This window comes from Pseudopodoces humilis, chromosome 27, assembly GCF_049639895.1.
Source record: "Pseudopodoces humilis isolate 2021_Gansu_Grassland_sample_001 chromosome 27, ASM4963989v1, whole genome shotgun sequence".
NCBI classification, from domain to species: Eukaryota; Metazoa; Chordata; class Aves; order Passeriformes; family Paridae; genus Pseudopodoces; species Pseudopodoces humilis.
Window position 1 is genome coordinate 6,170,279 of NC_142226.1, and position 17,954 is coordinate 6,188,232.

General features: G+C 63.4%; 1 protein-coding gene across 7 annotated transcripts in view; it reads right to left on the reverse strand.

Annotated features, from left to right (window-relative positions):
• AHDC1 (AT-hook DNA binding motif containing 1) overlaps window positions 1–17,954 on the reverse strand; it is a 53,171-nt gene that overhangs the window by 12,936 nt on the left and 22,281 nt on the right. For 2 of the 7 annotated variants that reach the window (XM_088067509.1, XM_088067508.1), the window contains exon 3: window positions 15,566–15,709. The exons of the other annotated variants lie outside the window; for them this stretch is intronic. The gene's annotated coding sequence lies outside the window, so the exon portion shown is untranslated. The remainder of the gene's footprint in view (window positions 1–15,565; window positions 15,710–17,954) is intronic. 7 annotated transcript variants of the gene reach the window in all.

Below are 17,954 nucleotides of genomic sequence, written 5' to 3' on the forward strand. Positions count from 1 at the left end.
GCAGGGAGCTGGTGAGGGGATGTGTCCCCCCAGCGTGCTGCGGGGATGCTGCAGGGACGGCAGTGCCAGGAAGGGACTGGCTGGCATGTGGTGCAAACATAGCTGGTTCTGCCCTCACATCATCCCAGGGTGTCACATCCCCAGGCACCTGCCCTGGCACTGGGAGAGAGGATCTAGGACCACTGGGCTATAAACAAGGGGTGCCAAAAGTCTTGACATCTCCTTGTAACCCACAGCTGCAGGAAGGTGGCTGGGGAGCTCATTTCCCTGCAATCCCCCTGGTCCCGGTGACAGGGACCCCAGGGACACCCCCACACTGCTGGGGATGGTGCTGTCAGAGGACACGGCCCTTCTGGGCCTGGCTCTGGATGTGCCACCGGGGTCTCCAGTAGCGCAGCCCCCACCTGGCTGGTGGCATCCTCCAGGCCTGGGGGTCCTGGAGCTGGTGGCACCTCGGCTCAACCTCAGCCCTGAGCGCAGAACGTGGCACGGTGCCCTTGAGGTGGGCAGAGGTGGGGATGCCTGGTCAGGCCCCTGTTCCTGCTGCTGCCAGAAACCATCTCCCTTGCAAGGACCATCTTTCCCTGGAGAAATGATCTATCCTGAAACACCTTCCATGCAAGGACCATCTTCCCTGCACAAAACCATCTCCCCCACCTCACCTGCAGCGGCCATTGACCACCTCCCCTGAAAGGACCATCTCCCCTGCAATGACCATCTCTCTCGCCATGACCATTTCCCCCATAAGAAGTCATCTGCCCTGCAAGGTCTCTCCCCTGCAAGAACCCCGTCGCCTTCAAGCACCACCTTGCCCACAAGGACCATCTCTCCTGCCACAACCATCTTACCTGCAAGGACCATCTCCACCTCAATGACCATTTCCCCTTCAGTGACTGTTAGCCCTCAAAGACCATCTCCCCGTAATGCCCATCTCCCCTGCGAGAAACCATCTCCCCACAACAGCCAACCTCCCTCCAGCGACCGTTTCACCCCACAATCATCCCACCAGTCAAGAGCCCCTTCTTCCCTCGTGCAAGGACCCTCCCCTACCACCCCACAAACACGGGTGCCCCGCTGCCCCCCGGATGCTGGGGGCACTCAGGTGATCCCAGTGGCATCGCTCAGCACGGAGACAGCCCCCAAACCCCTTGGTCGTGGAGGGGTCTGACCCCCCTCCCCGGCTTGGGGGGGCTCTGGAGGGCTGGGGAACGGCTCGACAGATGGACCGCAGCGATGGTGGCACCTCGGCCGGCTGGAGCCCAGCGCCGCAGTTCAGAGCTAGCAGGGAAACGGGCTAAATTTAGCTCTTCCCTCGGTGCCAGCTTTGTTCCCCCGCCCCGTCGAGCCGGCGCGGGAGGCGAGCAGCCTCCGGGCCCCCTGCTCTGCCCTGTCCCTGCCCGCGGGAGGCTACGGGACACACCAGCGCCCGTCCACCGGGGTGCCAGCTCGGGTACCAGCGCTTCCCGGAGTGCCGCCCGTGTCTGCCCGCGCGTCTCCCCGCGCCGGCTGCTCCCGGCGGTGCCGGGGGTGCTGTGGGGAGCGCACCCCAGGGCCCCCGCAGCTTGCTGGCAGCCCTGAGGCTGCGCAGATGGCCGCGGCCCCCCTCCCCGGGCTCCCTGTTATAGCCACAGCATGAGTCACAGCCCCGGTGTTGTCCCTGCCCAGCGCCGGCCACGCCGGGTCATGTAACACCCGCGGCCGCGCTGGAGCGGAGGGGGCTCCGCTGGCTGCCCACGCCACCCCCGGCCCCGCCACTGTCACCCTGGGCGGCTGCACGGCCCCCGGCTCCCTGCTGGGGGCCCCCGGGGGTCACCGCGGCGATGGCCAGCTGCCCCCGCTCCCCACCGGAGCGCTGCGGGTTAACGCCGAGCGGAGCCGGGATCCTGCGAGGCCAGTAACATTTGGAAGGCGCCAGATGGACGCGTGCCCGTGCCGAAGGCTCGCTCGGCACAGCCATGCTCCCCCGGCGCTGGGGCTGGGGGGCTGCCCAGGGCAGCAACGGGGCGCGCGCCGGGACGGGAGGATGCTGACAATGCGCCCACCGGGGTCCTGGGGCCGCTGCTGCCCACCCACACCCCAGGCCGGGCACCGGCGCCGCCCGAGCGCAGCCCCACCGCGCCCGCAATGGGGTGATGGGGTCCAGGTGCTGACACCGCGCCGGGGCGACCAGGTGGGGACCGACGGGGGGGTCTGGGTGGGGGGAGAGCAGCCAGTTGCCTTCCTTGGCCAATTTTAGAAACTGGCTAGACAAGAAAAGCAGAATGAGCCGGGCAGGATTAACGGCCGTGCTGGTGTCAGGGTGGGTTTTTTCATTTTTTTCTTTTTCTTTTTTTTTTTTTTTTTTTTTTTTTTTTTTTTTTTTTTGGGGGAGGCACACACGAGTTGAGCGGAAACTCCTGGCTGTGGATCCTGTTTCCTGGGAGATGCGGCCGGCTGGGGCCGAACTGGGGTGTGGGAGCCACTGGGGACGATGCCAACGCCGGCGTGATGGGGCAGGGGTGTGGGGAGGCGGGGGCAACCCCTGCCCCATCACGCCGGCAGCCTGGCACCCCCAAATATGTGGGCATAGAGGTGCTGCAGCCACTGACAAGCCTGAGTGAGCACAAGATGGTTGTGCACATGCAGGTGTGTGCACAGGTACACGCACGGGGGGAGGATTTGCACACACGTGTGCAGTCAGGCACACCCGCGGTGGGGTGGGTGCGCACTCAGGTACAGGAACACGGGGGGTCACGCATCACAAGCAGGTACAGGTACACACAGACAGGTCCAGGAGCACGGACAGGCACTGCTGAGCGCACTGACGGGCGCACAGCTGTGTTACAGGTACGCAGGCAGGTGTGCCGGCACCTGGAGGCGCGGCACCCACCTCTGTGGACACAGGATCACAGCGACTTGGAGGTACAAGGCCCCTCGGCAGCACACACGAGCTCCAGGGACCCCCCAGGCACCCAAAACACCGGGACAGCACTGCAGACCCCCACCCCAAACCCTGGTGGTGGCAGTGGACGCCACTGGGGTTTCACCTCAAAACAAGGGTTTTTTCTCCCCCTTGAGAGGCCACGGTGCTCCACCAAAAGCTGGGGAGTGTGAAGAAGGGCTCTGCCAGTGCCACGCAGCGGGGACATGGATAACGACGGGGAAACTGAGGCAGGAGCAGGGTGGGCAGCGCCCGGAGTGCTGATGGAAACAGGGAGCTGCAGCCAACCACTCCAGAGGACCCAGGCATCCTGTAGTGCCCCAGGCTCGCACCCCGCTGCCCCCATCTCCGGTTACACGGCGGCTCAGGATGTGCCGATCCCGGGATGAGGATCGGAGCACCCGGGTCTCTCTGCACCCACCCACGCCGCACTGGCACCACCGGCCCCTCGGAGCACACACACCTATAGACACACCAATGTTTGCTCTCCCCCCTCGCCGGGGAGCTTTCCATTAAAATTGGAAGAACACAACTTGCCGGCAGAGCCCCGGCGCGGATCGTACACAGCCTGTCACTCACACATCACTTTGTAGATGCCCATAAATTGCTTCATTACCTCTTCTAATTGAGGAGAACGCAGCTGCTGTGGGGCGGTGACGGAGCGCCTTCCCTTTGAAGGATGCCTTGCTCGCCAAAGACGGGTCCGGCAGAGCCGCAGAGCCCCACCAACATCCCAATAATAATAATAATAGTAATAATAACCATAATGACAGTATCCAAGCAAAATCCCCTGGAAAAGGGCAGCGGGGCTCACATGTGATGGAGCCTGCTTGAGGGAGGGGGCTGAGGGGCTTGGTGGCCCTATACTGGCGGGGAAACTGAGGCACAGGGAAGGATGCACCACGCGCAGGGAAAGGGCGGGCATAGAAACCCCTGCATCACATTGGGATGTGGAAAGGGGAACACGGTGGTGACAACATTTAGGGAAAACCCAAACGCAGAGGACTGAGCATCTCCCTACCCGCAGATTTTGGGGGGGCAGGAGAATGCACAGCACCACCCAAAACTCCCTGGAGAACTTCCCACCCTGCCCGAGGGCTTCATTCTGCCATCTTCGCCGGCACGACGCCAGGGGTCCTGCCACCCTCTGGTGCCCTCGTGCCCTGTGCCCCATCCCCGCGGGGGCCCCCCGTCTTTGTCTGGCGGCAGCGGGCGGCTGCGGCTGGGCTCGGTCCCCTTGCAGGATACTGCAGAAGGATTTACTGTATTGCAGCTTGTGCTGGCTGCAGCCCAGCGCACAATAGATTAGCTGTAGCCCAGGGCAGCACGTTGCGGGGGAAGGAAGGTGGGATTCATCCGGCTGCAGATTGCAGGGCATTTGCTGCAGTATCCTGCAGGATCCAGACACTTGTTCTGGACACCCCATCACCCTGCTCCAGCCTGGCAGAGGCACCTCGAGGGACTCGTGCAGCCCCCTCCTCATCCCCTCCACCAGATTTGACGGCGAGGATGTTTCTCGTGGCCACATGGGCTGGGGGACACCCTGCTTGCCCCCTATCCCCGTTTGGCGGTCCGCAGGGGCTGCGATCCCCGATGGCACACAGGTGCTGCGGGGGACACCGGGCCCCCCTCGCTGGGTGTGACGGCACAAAGCTGGTGCAGGGAGGGAGCCAGGGACTGCAAGCAGCACTAATTGATCGCGATTAATTCAGCTCCTACCTCCTCGGGTGGCAGGAGAGATGCTGAGACACAAGCGCAGCCCACAGAGCTCCCCAAACGGGCTCTGCTCTCCCCTGTGCCCACCCCTTCCCCCCATGGGGGACCCGCGCTGCCGGTCCCTGCGGCTCTGGGGGTCTCTGGTGGGTGTCCAGCTCCTGCTGCTCCCTCAGAGGTGCTGGGGATGGGTCCTCGGTGCGGACCCATGTTCCCGGGGTGCTGTTTGAGGGTGAGGGTCCTGCTAGCCACCACCGTCTCCCCCTGAGATGCAGGGATAGCACACGGGGAGATGATACTCGGGCGATGGCACGAGGGAGCAGATGGGACAGGGGTCGCTGATGGCCTCGTGGTGACACCGTGACATCTTCAGCAGCGTCACCAGCCGGTGGGTGCAAACCAGGGGACACGGGAGTGCTGCTGCCACCTCCTCCAGTACCAGGATGCCACCCCACTGGGGATACTGGGCACCCCGCGGGCACCCCGCAGGCGCCGCGGGCAGGGGGGGCTGGCGCTGCGGGCGGGGGGACCCCGGTGACCGTCTGGATTTGGAGGGGAGTTCGGAGCCTGCGGATTCCGGCTCCATAATCCTACGTGGGATGCAGTTTCCACAGCAACAGCGGGTCAGAGGGCAGCGAGGGGAGCCGGCTGCTCCGCTCGGGATTGCAATCCTGCCGCCGCTGCCGAACGCCGCCGGGGCGCGGTGCCGGGGCGCGGTGCCGGCTGGACCACGGCAGGGCCACGGTGGCGAAGGCAGGCGGCGCACAGGGGGCCGCGAGGGGCGCGGGGGCGGCCGGGCTGGTGCTGCCGGGGAGGCGGCAGAGGCTCAGTGTGGCGTTGTCAGCAAAGATGTCACTAATTGTCTGCAGGAGCAGCAAACTCTCGTTAACCCTTGGGCAGCCGGCGGCGGGAGCGCTGGCGGGGCCGGGGGCACCCGCTGCCGACGGGCACCCGTCCCACCCCTGCCACCGCCCCCCTTGCATGGCTCTGGGCGAGTCACCTCACCCACCTCCCCCCGGCGCGTCCCAGCTGCTGACCGTGGGCAGCCCACTCGTCCCGTGGCCTCTGGCTCTCTCCCCACTGCCCGTGGTCGTGCCAACACTCGGGCGAGCAGCAGCACAGAGGCAAATGCCGTGCCAGGGCCGCTGAGCAGGGTCACCCCCATCCCTGGCCACCCCCATCCCTGGCCACCCCCATCCCTGGCCACCTCCAGCCCTGGCCACCTCCAGCCCTGGTCAGCTCCTCCACCTCCATCCCCTGTGCCCAGCCCTAATGGCAGCCAGGAAGCGCACGGGGGCACACAGGGCTACCCAGCACCCACACCATGGCCACCACCCACCTCATACCACACTCCACACCTCTCCACGGCTCCATCTTCATGGGAAAAGGACACCTGACCCCACGGTGACGCTTGGGCACAAGGCATGAGCACCCACCCCGCCCCGGGAGGCTTTGGGAGGGCTGGCAGAGGCATTAGCACTGGGGCAGAGGCAGAAATGGCTTTTCCACCTCTCAGCCAGCTCCAGGTAGACCTGGGAGCGCTGCCGGGAAGCGCTGACGTCGGCAGGAGCGGGTGGGGGCGGCGGGAGGAGGCCGGGGCCGGGGCCGGAGCCGCCGGAGCGGGGTCAGCAGAAAGCCTCCGGCTCCGTTCGCCCCTGCCAGCCGCTCCGCGGACCTTTTGTTCCCATTCAGCACCTTTCCCAGCACCTCCTGACTCCCGGGGCTCCCATCCGGGGGCCAGGGCAGGGGTTCCCTCCGCTGCTGAGGGTTTTGGTGAGGAGGATGTGCCCAGCGTGGCTCCTGGCGCAGGAACCCAAAGGATGATGGGGACGTGGGCACATCCAGCCCCAAGGTGAGGTGACTGGAGAAGGTTGTGGGGACTCTGTATGGGGGATCTGAACCCAAACCTAAAAACCTGACCCCCGCCTCCCTGACGGCCCTGGGAGGAGTCAAGGGGAGGAAGGCAGCCAATGTCCCGGAGCATCCCCTGGATCCCCACTGCCGCCCCAAATTCCAGCCGGCCTGGTGAGCCCAGTGAAGGGGACGGATCCTGCACGGCACCAGAAAACGGGAGCAAAACCACTGCTCCCACCGCAGGCAGCCACTGGGACGGGAAGAATGCAAGGCACGGCCTTCTGCCCCCATTCCTGGTATCCCAACACCCCGGCAGCACACAGGGACACAGAACTGCTGGCCGAAGCTGTGACAGCACCGGGGACCCCAGGAGAGACCCCGGCTCTCCCTGTCCCATCACAGCCGCCGCTGGTGCCTGGGAGGAGCCGGGCTGGGAAGGTCTGGACACGTCCAAGGACTCTCCCAGCCTCCAAGGACTTTCAGCTGGGATTTCCTGAGAGGGATGCAGGTTTGCAGATGTCACAACACTCTGGGGTTTCTGCTCCGTGAGCTCCTTGGACCCACGCTCGTGTCAGCCTTGTGGGTGCCCATTGATGGCGAGTCCTTTTGCCAAAGCTCCCAGGGTCAGACTGGGACAGCAACACCCTGCCCAGTGTGGCTTACTGCTCCTACGGGGCATCCTGCAGCTGGCACTGGCTCTGAAAGCTCCTCAGTGCAGCCCTGGGGGCCTCCTGGTCCCTGACATCCCTTCCAGCCCTTCCAGCTGGGGTGCAAACACTCCCCTGGATGCAAATTCATCCCAGTGCAGGGTGCAAACCCAACAGCTGGGCGAACCCCTCCCCGGGATACAAACCCAGCCCCAGATACAAACATAGACACAAAGCCAGCCCTGGGTGACTGCTCATCCCAGGATGCAAACCCATCCCTGGGTGCGAATTCATCCCACTGCAGGGATGCACACCTGGGTGAAAATGCATCCCGGGGTGATATCCCTGGATGCCAACCCAGCCCCAGGGTGCTGCACCCCATTCCACTGCCTTTCCACCAGCACCCCTCTCCTCTCCCCAGCGGCCCCAGCCTGGTGCAACCCCTTCCCCCTGGCACTGCCACCGGTATCCTGCTGCCAGCCGCGCCCTCCGGATCCGGCAGACAGGTCTCTCCCCCCCAGGCTCCCTGCTCGGTGTCTGGCTGAGCTAAGCGTATTTAGCGCTTTTAATTGTTCTTAATAAATCAATCCCGCCAGCCCCTTAAATCATTTTTGTGGCTTCCCTCGCAGCCGTCCCCGCGGCCGTGCCGGTGTGGAGCCTGCTGTCTGCAGCGCTGCCGGGGGAGGCTGGCGGGATGGGGCACTCAGGATGGACCCTGCAGCCACCCCACTGCTCCTCAGCCCCCAGGAGCTCTGCCTGCCGGGGTAGGGGTCCCCTGCCTCAGCTTCCCTCCCTGTGTGGGCTGTTTTGGGGATGCACTAGCTGCTCGCCCTCTCCCTGCTGTGTGGGTTCAGCCACCCCACACGTTTTTGGGGGACACTGAGGGACCACAAACTCCTTCTCTCACTCGCTCTCCCCCTCAGGGCCAGGTGCTGTGGGAACAGAGATGGTGACAGTGGATGTCACCCACGTGGCACCGCCTGGTGCGTGCTGGTGCCTGGACAGACCTGTCCTGTCCTCGGAGCCCCGGGTGCCACCGCAGCCCCTGCACCATCCCCTGCCCATGCCCAGCCAAGTGCTGAGCCCCTGAGGGCACGGGATGAGGCCAATCCAGCTTGTGACACCCTGGGATCAGTGCAGGCCCCAGTCCCCTCCGGGTGATTTGCTGAGGCCAGGATGATGCTGACACTCAGCTGGATGACAAGACTCCTGTTTTTGGGGACACGCCACGCACCCACACCATCCCCAACGCCCTGCAGCATCCCCCGGCACGCTGAGCTCCACCATCCCACCACCCCACCCCACTTCCCATCCATCATTTCCCATGGCAGCCATGAGCACCCAGCACTCAGGACAGCTGCTGGGGGAATGTCACCAAACAGCCCATGCTGGCTTTGGGTGAGACGCAAACCTGGCAGGGTGACGCCCCAAGCAGGATCAGTGCAGCCCCCAACCCCCTCCAGTGACTTCCTGGGGCTCGGTGCAGCACAGGGGTCCCGGTGACTCCAGCTGGATGAAAACACTCCTATTCTGGGGATTGCATTACGTACCCCACACCATCCTGAACACCCTGCAGCATCTCCCAGCCCCACCTCCTGCTCCATCCCACCATCCAGCGGTGCATCCTGCACCATCCCACCATCCAGCGGTGCATCCTGCACCATCCCACCATCCAGCGGTGCATCCTGCACCATCCCACCAGCCAGCCCTGCATCCTGCACCATCCCACCAGCCAGCCCTGCATCCTGCACCATCCCACCAGCCAGCCCTGCATCCTGCACCATCCCACCAGCCAGCCCTGCATCCTGCACCATCCCACCAGCCAGCCCTGCATCCTGCACCATCCCACCAGCCAGCCCTGCATCCTGCACCATCCCACCAGCCAGCCCTGCATCCTGCACCATCCCACCACACCACTCCACATCCCACCAGCCACTCCAGCCCTGCTGACACTTTCCATGGAAAGGATGAACACCCAGCACCCAAGTGGGATCAGCGCAGCCCCAACCCTCTCCAGATTCTCAGGGCTCAGAGTTGCACAGGTGTGACAGTGACACCCAACCAGATGACAACAGTCCTATTTTTGGGGACACACTATGCACCCCACCCCAGCACCAACACCCTACAGCATCTCCCAGCACACCCCAGTCCGCATCCTGCTCCAGCCCACCACCCAAACCCACATCCTGAACCATCCCATCACCTAAACCCTCATTCCATCCATCACCCAACCCCACAACCACCATCCCACCAACTGCTCCAGCCCCGCTGGCGTTTTCCATGGCAGAGATGAACACCCAACACCCAGGATGGTTGCCGGGGGACATGTCACCGAACAGACTGTGCTGGCTTTGGGCAAAAAACAAACCCGGCAGGGCTTGGAGGGAGAGAGCTAACCTTGACACAGTTGCAGCAGTCACTAATAGCAGGCAATATGCCTGTTCTTGGGGGACTGTTGCAGTTGCTAAGATACTGGCAGCCGTGTGAATGGAAATGGGTCAGTAAACCTGTGGAGAGATAGTGTGACACTGTAACCGGCACAGCTGTTGCAGCCTACATCGAAATCCCACCCTTTCAATATTTATCACTCTCCGCCTTCGGTTCCTTCCTCCCAGCAATTTTTTCCACGTTGGTTTTGCCCAGGGTTGGTGAAATCACCCCAAAGACTTTAATGAGATGAGAGGTGGCGGAGCGATGGGATGGGGTGGAAAAGGTGCAGTGCAGGGGGATGAGGAGGGAAATGAAAGCCCCCACTTTGGGTGGGTGTCTGTCCTCCCCTCCCCTCCCCTCCCTACCCCACCCCACGAGCAGGATGGAGCCAGTTCTTGGAGAGATTTAACAGGAAACAGGCTATAATCCCCCTGGTAGGAAAACGGGTGAAAAGGTCAATTTACTTCTGTCCCTCGTTTAGGCACTGTGGTGAAATTACACACTCGCGGGAGCCGCTGCGCATGGCTGGGAGAGGAGGGAGCGGTGCTCGTGTCCGTCCTCGGCTGTCTGTGTGTCCGCCCCGCCTGCTGCCTGTCCCAAGCCTTCCCAAGGCAGCCCGACCCTGAGCAGCATCCACACGGCCCAGGAGCGGCACCCACATGTCCCCACAGGCGATATCCACACATCCCAGCACCCCATCCCGTGTCTCGGCGCCCGCGAGGGCCCTGCCTGCCCACGGGAGCCCAGCCCTGACCTCAGTGCTCCAGCATCTCCCCACGTCCTCCAAAACCCCCTAAACTGCTCCAGCACTGCCCCCATGCTTCAAATGTTCCAGCAGTCTCCTTAATGCTCCAGCATTTCTCCAAGTCCTCCAGCATCCACCCAACCCTTCAGTATCCCCACCTCAAGTACTCCAGCATCCCCTCCAGTGTTCCAGCATCCCCACAAACACTCCAGCACCCCCACGACAAATGCTGGGAGACACTCCAGTGTCTCTAAATGCTCTAGCATCTGCCCAAATACTCCAACAGGCTCACCCCAAAAGCTCCAGCACCCTCCCAATACTCCAAAACCTCCCCCAGTACTCCAAAACCTCCCCCAGTACTCCAAAACCTCCCCCAGTACTCCAAAACCTCCCCCAGTACTCCAAAATCTCCCCCAGTACTCCAAAATCTCCCCCAGTACTCCAAAATCTCCCCCAGTACTCCAAAATCTCCCCCAGTACTCCAAAATCTCCCCCAGTACTCCAGCATCTCCCGAAACGTTCCAGCACTCCCCAGAAGGCTCCAGCATCCCCACAGCACCGAGCCCTGCTGCCACCACCCCGTGCCCCACACCGGGCTCCGCTCCCTGCCGCCTTTGGCGCTGCCACAGCTCAGCTGGGGCAGGGAGGACGGATCCGAGGGACCCCTGGGAGCCGGGACACAGCCACGGAGGACGCTCTCGAGTGTCCCTGCCCCCAGCCCCAGGCGCTGGCCGGGACCCTGCTGCAGGGAGGAGGGTGAGAACATCTGGTCGCAGGGAAGAGGGACAAGCCCAGGGAAAAATGCCGAGCTCTTGGAAGAGGCCCTCACTGCCGAGGCTGGGGTGGAACGAGCCCCAGCATCCCTCCTGCACCACAGCTGCAGCGGGGAGGGGAAACTGAGGCACGGAGCAGCCAGACAGAGCGGTGTGGGGTCACAAAGCTGTGAGCGCTCCCAGGCTGGAGGAACGAGCCCAGGATTTACAGCACAGGCTCTGGCACCGGGAAGGGAAGGGAAGGGAAGGGAAGGGAAGGGAAGGGAAGGGAAGGGAAGGGAAGGGAAGGGAAGGGAAGGGAAGGGAAGGGAAGGGAAGGGAAGGGAAGGGAAGGGAAGGGAAGGGAAGGGAAGGGAAGGGAAGGGAAGGGAAGGGAAGGGAAGGGAAGGGAAGGGAAGGGAAGGGAAGGGAAGGGAAGGGAAGGGAAGGGAAGGGAAGGGAAGGGAAGGGAAGGGGAGCTGCAGGGAGTAAGGGGAGCGGCGAGATCTCCTCCTCCCAAAGACGCTCCCTGCCACCCCCCCGCAGGTGGCTGGAGCAGAACGGTTGATATGGAGACAGGGAAGCACAGACTGTCTGGGTAAGGTGACATTCGACAGATGCCAGGTTCAGACTCGCTCCAGCCAGTATTCCCACCCCCCTCACTGCCTGCCTCCAGCCCCTGCGCAAAGGCATGTGCAGGGAGGGGGGCAGCCTGGGCAGGGGCAGATGGAGGAGTGGGGCACCCTCCGATCTGCTGGGAGGTGAAATTGCACCTTGTCCCCATCCTGAGGTACCAGCACCCTGAGTGTCCCCTGCCAGGGTAGACTTGGAGCCCCTGGAACCCCAACCCTGGACCCCGTGGTTCAAGCAAAGGTGCCACGACCCCTGTGAGCACCCACCCAAAATGGTGGGGGACCCTGCCCCGTGCCAGGCAGGCACAACTGGAAGATTTGGGGACACATCTGGGGAAAGGATCTCCCTCCACCCCCGATTGCAGAGAGGACAATTAGCCAATGCCTAAGAAGAAATGGTCCAACTTTGGGGGGAGCACAGGCTGTCGACCCAGGCAGGTCGACACTGGGCAGAGACCCCTTGTGCCCAGGTTCATGCCCAGGGAGGGGTCCCAGGGTGCCAGACCCACCCCGGGCTGCAGTCCTGTCTCTCTGCACCTCGGCAGAGTTCCTTGTGCCCTCTCACCCCTCCGGGCTGGAGATCAAAGGGATGCTGGAGGCATTCCTGGCACGACACCGGCAGAGCGACCCTGCTCCATGCGGGCAGGGAGGGACAGGGCTGGGGGATAACTGCAAGGCTCACGGTCCGCAGTGAGGGCAATGGCGTGATTTGGCAGGGAGGGGAAGGGACAAACACAGTGGGTGCAGCACTGGGGCAGGAGCCCCCCAACACTCTCCTGTCAGATCCCCTTCGGGCAAACACTGCACCCCCAGAGCCCCAGGAACTGGAATGGCTCCCGGGGTCCATTGAGCAGGATGCTGGGGGCCGCCAGCCCACACAAAGCCCCTCCAGCCTCTCCCCGTGCCCCCAGCTGCTGCTCCCCGACCCCCTGTGCGGAGGTTGGAAATTGCTAATGAGCTTGGCCCTTTCCCAGCATCCCGGCCCCGGGTGGCCCTGCAGGTGTGGGTCACCGCTCACCCCGGGACAGCAGGGACACCCTGGGCTGGATCGGGAGAAATGGGAGGCGCCTGGTGAGGAGCTGCAAAGCCTTCGGCATCGGCGGGATGGGCTCCGGCGCTCGCTCGGGCTCTCCCGTCTCCTCTTCATCACCCTCTGTCTCCCGAGCATCCCCAACCTGCTCGGCAGCGATGCTTGGCACAGCCCCAGCTGGACACTAACCTGGGGACACCCTGCGCCCCAAGACGGGGGGACACAGCCCCCCTCCTCCCTGCACCCTTCCCTGTATCTTCCACCTTCTTCCTCCTCCTCTCTGCCCTAAAGCCAGACGGATTTCACCGCTCTGCTGAGCTCCAAACTCCACTTCCAGATTTTCAGTGCGACCTTCTGGCTACCTGGATCCGGCACTGCAAGATGCCCCCTCTGATCCCCCCTCCCCTCCGGCCCCCCAGCATCCCCGGGGGAGCCGGGGCTGGATGCAGCCAGGAGCGGGATGCAGGGGGAAGCTAGGGGTGGCCGAGGAGGAGGAGGAGGAGGAGGAGGAGGAGGAGGAGGAGGAGGAGAAGGGAGAGGTCGGGCTGCACCTGGATGCAAGACCAGCCTCAGGAGGCTTGGGTTGTTGTGTTTAACCCAGCCTGGCCCAGGGAAAAGCATGGTCAGAGAGAGCCTGGCAAACACGTTCCACGTGTGGGAGGTGCTGCTGTGATTCCTGGGGCAGCCTTTGACCTCGCTGCCTACACGGAGGGTCCCCCAAAGGGCCCCCTCTCTCCTGGACACCGTTCTGAAGGGATGTGCTCGCTCCCCGGGTCACTCTTGTCTCCCCAAGCCTGGATCCTGCCCCAGGGAGCAGGCTGGAGTCTGCAGGACCCCTGTGTCTGGCTATCACCGATCACAGATAACCAGGGGGAAGAAGGGAGGAAAGACACAAAACTCCCCAGATACCCTAAACCCCAGTTCAGGCACATAAGGCACCATGTGGTGTAGAAAAGCAGGGGGAAAAAAAAATACGGAAGCAGCTGGAAAAAGCCCCAAAGCCCCAGGTCACCCCCACACGCTGCCCCCTGCCCTCACTGCTCTCCCCACCAGTTATTTCCAGCCTTCTGCATCCCCCCTCCTCTTCCTCCTCCCCGTTCCCTCCCGGCACCCTGCTCTCCTCCGCTCTCTCTTGCATTCTGGTATTTGGTGTGTTCCTCAGCTGCAGGAAATTCCTGATGCTCTCCATCATGCAGCCTGCGCTTGCATCCCCCGCCCTGCCCGGCTCCCCTCCAAAGGACAGCCATGTGCCGGACAGCCAGCGCCGCCGCCATCGCTCCCCTCCCAAAAACGGGATTTACTTCTCCCTCTTCGCCTTCTCCTGCTCCTTTGTTTTTTTCCCCCTTCAATTATTTTCAACTCTAACCCTGTAAAACACCCCCTCTCCATCTGCGCCAAGGGCTGAAGCCGCCCAGCTCCGGCCATTCCCCTGCCTGGCTTTTCCCTCTTCGTCTTCCTCTCTTTGCGAGACCGCTCCTGATCTTATTTTAATTCGTCTCAGACGGTGTTGGAGTGTTATTTTAAGAGAGAGGATATGCACAGACATTGTGTTTTCTGCTTTTTCCTGGCCCCAAGCCAGGCTCTCTGGGCTGTCAGCTACCCACTGTGTTGCAGTCACGTGTGGGAAGAGGCAGCCAGAGCCAGCCTCACAACTCCTGGTAGCAACATGGAAATCAAGTGTGCACTTTCTTCCCTCTGTATGTGTCTGTATTATTAATAGCGTCTCTCCCCGTGAGTTATCCATAATGTATCTTAATACCTGTCCGTCGGTAAATGATGTATTACGGCGCGTTCGCGCCCTGGCTCCGCGCGCTGCCGAGGGGGGACAGGCGTCCCGGCGGTGCCACCATCACCCCCAAGCTGTGGCCTGGGGATGGGGGAGAGGACGGAGGGCCAGGGGTGGAATCTGGTGGCCATGAGCTGCTCCGGTGTGTCTGAGCCCGCTGGCAGCTGGTTCAATGGGCATGTGGGGAGCAGCGGGGTGCTGTGGGGAGGATGGGGCCAGCTGGCACGGGGGTGGCACTGAGCGATCGCTGGCGCTGGCCGGGAGGTGCCGGGGGACACCGGTGTCCCACGCTGCGGGCACTGACGCCGGCTGCTCCAAGCTCACAAAGGAGTGGGACATCTCACCGCACACCTGAGGGACTGCAGGAGGCCAGTGGGCGGCAGGGAAGGTGCGGGACAGATCGGCATTGCGTGGCACGGCTTGGATGGACGGACGCAGCACAGAGCTCAGAGCTGGACTTTGCAGGACACAGATGTGTCCCATGAGGCGCCACTTCGGCAGGAGCTGCCCAGAAGAGTCCAGGGGGCTCCCAGCCCCAGCTGAGCAGGGCTCCCCCCGAGTCAGACACAAACACCCAGAACCAGGGCAGCGCCCAGGCCCCTGCACGCAGCGACAGCCGGCGCTGCCCCTCTCCAGGCTGCGGGGTCCCCTGTCCCCTTGGCATCCTGGACACACCAGGGCAGGTAAACAACCCGGGACTGGGGTCTTCCCAGTGCTAACCAGTAATACTGAGACCCATACTGATCCATACTGTGCCTACACCCCCATTACACCTACAAAGAGCATGTGCATGCAAGAGCACGTGGGCACCTACACCACACCCACCCCGTGCACCACCTTGACACACAGATGTGTGCAGGTGTTGTTTGAACCTGTCAGTTCGTGGGGCTGCCAGCAACGTCCCCTGCCAGCAGTGTCCCGTTCCCACAGCACCCCCTGCACATCCCTGCTGGGGCACCGTGCCCATGGCCACGGATGCTGCAGGGTGCACGGACAGAGGAGCACCCCAACCCCAGGGAGTGCCCAGGCGGGGCAGCCCTGCACCCCGACACACACTGGGAGAAGGGTGGGTGCCAGCACCCAGCTGGGGTCATGGGGAGCAGGAATCCAGGAAGGCGAACTGGAGCTCAAAGCTTCACATTTCTGGATTCTGGTTCCCGTTTCTGCTCCCGGCTGTTTCCATGGAAACTGGCGTCGGACCTGGGAAAATAAGGTTAGGGTTTGCAGCGGAGGCCCACTGCCAGCCCGCCTGCCTCTGCGCCCCTCCGGCCCTGCCGCCTCGCCACGGCACATGCCCGGGTACCCCCCTCGCCTGCACCCATGCGATGCTCAGGTCTGGGGGCTGAGCGGCACCGGAACCCCCTGGCACCTTCCGGCCCCCTCTGTTCTTCCACCTGGTGACCCCCGGGAGCCCAGCACGCACTGGGTAATTTGGGAACTGGGACCACCCCGCTGCTCCCTGGCATGCTGGGGAGGGTGGCGAGTTGGCGGTGGCACCCACTGGACCCACAGCCCTTCCCTGCTACCCCACTCTCTTCCCTGGTGTTCCAAACATGGCACAGCCCGGGCTCCATGGAAACTTCCCAACAATGCTCATGTGGCCATGACGCCCCACCAGCCCCGCTGGGACAGGGCACACCGGGACTGTCCCCACGACTGACGCCCCTTTTGCGGGTTTTACAAGGACCCGGCCTCGACAGCAACATCATCCTCCCGTTCCCCAGATCAGGATCCCCAGTTGCTCCAGGAAAGGTGGGGAGATGGAGGGGGGAAGAGAACCAGGACACGACACCTCGGGGGAGCCGTGAAGACTAATGAATGGAGGCTTTTAAAAAGCACTTTGACTGAGAAGTGCTATAGTAGGAACTAATTATCCCTCCCGCCTGCGCGCACCCTCGCACGCCGGCGCAGCCGCGTCCTGCTCCCTCCCGGAGCCACAGCTGCAAAATCGCAGCCAACCCCGGCACCCAGCACGGCGGCCACGCCAACCGGCATCGCCCTGGCCGGCGAGATTCCCTCCGAGAGCCCGCTACCCCTCCTGTGCCCCCCATGTGCCTGTGACCCCCGCTTTGCTGCCACGGCCCCCCTGGCAAAGCTGGCAGCAGCAGGCTGGGGGCACAGGGTGGTGCTCACCCCCCTCCTTGCACTGGGGTTTTTGGGAATTTAACTGAAATCCGCCATTTTACAGTGATGGCAGGTAGGCTGGGTAGCCAGTCCCTGCGGATGCTCGGGGGCGGACGGCACCTGGCTCGCCGGGGTGGGCGGCGGAACCGGCGCAGACCCCCATCCCCTGGCAGCTGCGACCCTGCAGCCCAGCCAGTGGAACCAGCCCTGCTCCCTGCTGCCCAGCTCTCAGCAGCAGCCACGGGCAGCAGGGAGACACAGGGAGCCGCCCCAAACCCTCACCCCGCTCAGCCGAGCAGGTCCCCACGTCGCCAACCTGCGGCACCCACAGTTTTGGGGCGGTGCTCCCCGTCCCTCCGCACCCCTGGAGCCGGATCTGGCGCAATCCCATCCCGCCGTCCCAGCACTGCCCGCTGCCCCATTTCGCATTCCAGTGTGGGCCGGCCCCGCTGCCCTCTCACTCCCACCCCCACCCCGGGCTGCGTTTCAGCTGTTGTTGAATTCTGTCCAGGCTGGATTCATCACAAGAGCCCTCAAGCGGCTGCAAACAAACAGAAAAAACAGGGAGCAGGAGCGCGCGGAGCGATCGATCGGCGCTGGGGGGGCCTGAGGCCCTTTGGCAACGCCAGACCAACCTCAAATTCCTCACTTCCAAGAGAAAAGGAGCTGGGGATGAGCGGCAGGAAGAGGGGGATGGAAAGCACAACAGCCACCAGCCGCTGAACCATGGCGGCGGAGCAGCCGGGCACGGTGCTGCGGTGATGGGCACAGAGTGCTGGTGGCTCTCCCCTCCTCGCAGAGACGGGCTTGTACCGCTCTGAAACTTCCCTCTTGTGGTTACTGCAGTTAAAAAAGCGAACAGGAGACTTGGGCGCGTTAGAGAAGAAATAGGAAATGGCACAAAGGGTGGGAGCACCCGCAGGGATGGGGTTTGCCCGGCGGCGGTGGCACTGCCGTGGGTGCTGGGGCAGGGAGAAGGAGAGACCCCTCACCCTGGCACTGCAGAGGGGACCGGCCGCTGGGAACATGTGGCATGTGATGGGCAGCTGCGGCCCCAGATCCCAGGGATGGATGGTAATGGCAGGGGAAGCAAACACCGGCACCGCTCCGGTGGGAATTGCCACCACTGGAGCTGTGGGGTCAGGTTGCTGCGCCTGTGTTTTTAAGAGGGGCTGGATAATTTTTACCACCACTAACGATCCCATCTGTGCCTGACACGCTCCAGCTCCGAGCCCAGCGTTCCGGCAGGCTCCCACACCTCCCTGCCAAGCCGCTCCAACTCGCCTCCCCCTGCCTCGACTGCTGACAGCACAGGGCACGG